The sequence below is a fragment of the Triturus cristatus genome, chromosome 2_1 (genome assembly GCF_964204655.1).
Source record: "Triturus cristatus chromosome 2_1, aTriCri1.1, whole genome shotgun sequence".
Lineage (NCBI taxonomy): Eukaryota > Metazoa > Chordata > Amphibia > Caudata > Salamandridae > Triturus > Triturus cristatus.
In genome coordinates, this window is record NC_140581.1 from 315,216,809 (window position 1) to 315,219,768 (window position 2,960).

The following is a 2,960-nucleotide window of genomic DNA, read 5'->3' on the forward strand; positions in this document are numbered from 1 at the left end:
GTTGGCATGGACTAGCTGGCCTCTCTCGGGGGGCCGGTGCATAGAGCCGCTCACTTGGGGACCGGAGCGCAGATGGAATGGGGCCTCCTCCATCGCCCTTAGTGCACAGCATGTTCATGGGGCACCCAGTGCTAAATCATTCGTAGACAACCTGATTCTGGGTCAGGGTTTCGTAAGTAGTAGAGCAGCTACCTCGCTGCGATCTATTGAAAGTCATCCTCTGAGCAAAGCTTTTGTCTTCCCGTGCGTGGGTGCCCGTGGATGCCCTCCTCCACCACACCCAGGGGCGGGTTCCTCTGCCGCTGGGACGGTGGGAGGGACGCGGACAGAGCAACGTGGGCCTGCGGGAGGCTGCCTCCACCACGAGTCCTCCAGGACGGGCACCTCCCCCTCCCGCCCCTGCGCCACCGGGGTGCGGGGATTGGGGCCACCATCCCTTGCGGGTCAGCAGGGTGACCAGATGGCCTGGGCCAGCCAGGCCCTTCCCCCTGCTCCCAAAAAAGTTGAGCAGGGAGGTGAGCAGCCCCGGAGAAGGAGCCTCCCAAGCAGTGGCCTCGGAGCGCCTGGCCACCCTCGCTGTCGTCGGACTACAAGGGTGACTGGGTCAGGCTGTCTCAGGCCAACTGGGCGCTGGGTCTTCCTGGGTCATCTGGTCGCCTGGCTGCGCGACCCGATGGCCCTGCGGGTCGGGGGACCAGATGGCCCTGCAGGCCGGGTGACCAGATGACCCTGCGGGCCGGGCAAACAGATGGCCCTGCGGGCCGGGTGACCAGATGGCTAGCCTAACGGCCACCCGGCTGACTCCAACTTTTGTCCTTCACCAGGGTTCTTTAAGCCGCCAATACGTGGGGACTTAATAGTCTAGGAAAATGGACTCCCCGGGCAGGGCGGCAGGGAGAGGACATGGCCTGGGCTTAACCCTCCTCGGTTTCAGTTGAGGGCCCGGGTGCTGGGGACGGGGGTCCACCAGGGCCTGGGGAGGCTCTCCCCGGCCTGTCTAGCGTTTGGAAGCTGGGATCGGGCCCGGGGCTTGAGGTCCATCCGGCGGGCCTCACGGTGCGGGAACTCCTTGTCCTGTAAGCCAGCCGAGGGTCCGGGCGCTGGGGATGGGGGACGGGGGTCCACTGGGGCATGGGGAGGCTCTCTCCATCCTGACTAGGGTTCGGAAGCTGGGACCGGGCCCGGGTCTTGAGCGCCATCTGGCGAACCCAGGGGTGCGGGAGCCCCCCGTCCTGCAAGGGACAGGGTCCATCGGTGCATGGGGAGGCTCTCCCTAGCCTGGCTAGGGCTCGGAAGCTGGTACCGGGCCTGGGCTTGAGCTCTGTCCGGCAGGCCCCGGGGTACGGGAGGTCCCCGTCCTGCAAGCCAGCCGGGGTCCGGGCGCTGGGGACGGGGATCCACCGGGGCCCGGGGAGGCTCTCCCCGGCCTGGCTAGGGTTCGGAAGCTGGGACCGGGCCCGGGGCTTGAGCTCCATCCGGCAGGCCCAGGGGTGCGGGAGCCCCCCGTCCTGCAAGCCAGCCTAGGGTCCGGGCATTGGGTCGGGGGTACAACGGGGCCCGTGGAGGCTCTTCCTGGCCTAACTAGGGTTTGGAAGCTGGGACCGGGCCCGGGGCTTGAGCTCCGTCCGGCGGTTCCTGGGGTGCGGGGAACCCTCGTCCTGCAAGCCAGCCGAGGGTCCAGGCGCTAGGGACGGGGTCCATCGGGGCATGGGAAGGCTCTGCCTAGCCTGGCTAGGGCTCGGAAGCTGGGACCGGGCCCGCGGCTTGAGCTCCGTCCGGCAGGCCCCGGGTTGTGGGAGGTCCCCGTCCTGCAAGCCAGCCGGGGGTCCGGGAGCTGGGGACGGAGGTTCACCGGGCCCGAGGAGGCTCTCCCTGGCCTGACTAGGGTTCGGAAGCTGGGACCGGGGCTTGAGCGCCGTCCGGCGGGCACCGGGGTGCGGGCGACCGCATCCTGCAAGCCAGCTGAGGGTCCTGGCACTGGGGACGGGGGTCCACCGGTGTCCGGGAAGACTTTTCCCAGCCTAGCTAGGGCTTAGAAGCTGGGACCGGGCCCGGGGCTTGAGCTCCGTCCGGCGGGCCCCAAGCCAGCCGAGGGTCATGGCGCTAGGGACGGGGTCCACCAGGGCCCGGGGAGGCTCTACCCAGCCTGGCTAGGGCTCGGAAGCTGGGACCAAGCCCAGGGCTGGAGTTCCGTCCGGCAGGCTCCGGGGTGCGGGAGCCCCGTCCTGCAAGCCAGCTGAGGGTCCGGGCACTAGGAACGGGGGTCCACCGGGGCCCGGGGAGGCTCTCCCCGGCCTGGCAAGGGTTCAGAAGTGGGACTAGGCCCGGGGCTCGAGCTCCGTCTTGCGGGCCCCGGGGTGTGGGAGCCTCCCGTCCTGCAAGCCAGCCGAGGATTCAGGCGCTGGGGACGGGGATCCACTGGGGCCCGGGGAGGCTCTCCCTGGCCTGGTTAGGGTTCCGAAGCTGAGACCGGGACCGGGGCTCGAGCTCTGTCTGGCGGGCCCTGGGGTGCGGGAGTCCCCGGTCCTGCAAGCCATACGAGAGGGTCCGGACGCTGGGGACGGGAATCCATCAGGGCCCAGGGAGGCTCTCCCTGGCCTGGCTGCATTCAGAAGCAGGGACCGGGCCAGGCGGCGGGGGTGGCTGGCTATCTCCACTCCGCTTGCGGAGCAGAGTTCTCTGCCCACCCCTAATACTCACCATAGAATCGCAAAAAAATATTCTACATATTTATGGCAGACACAACAATATATGTAGCTTTCTCTCTTTCCTCTTTGTGTCACTATTCACAAAAATATGGCTCCACAATTGTAGCAACACAATAATGAGTTCATTTTTAGGTCGCCCCTGAGTAAGCATGCGCTTGCGCATTTGCTTTCTCTTACAAGGCTTTTGTGTTCAATAACAAGCTTGGAACCTGCCCATTGCTTATCATTTGTCAGCATCATTGTCACTCTTCT

At 66.5% G+C, this 2,960-nt stretch overlaps 1 pseudogene; it reads left to right on the forward strand.

Annotated features, from left to right (window-relative positions):
- LOC146864147 (28S ribosomal RNA) overlaps positions 1 to 234 on the forward strand; it is a 1,291-nt pseudogene extending 1,057 nt beyond the window's left edge.
- Positions 235 to 2,960: the final 2,726 nt, after the last annotated feature.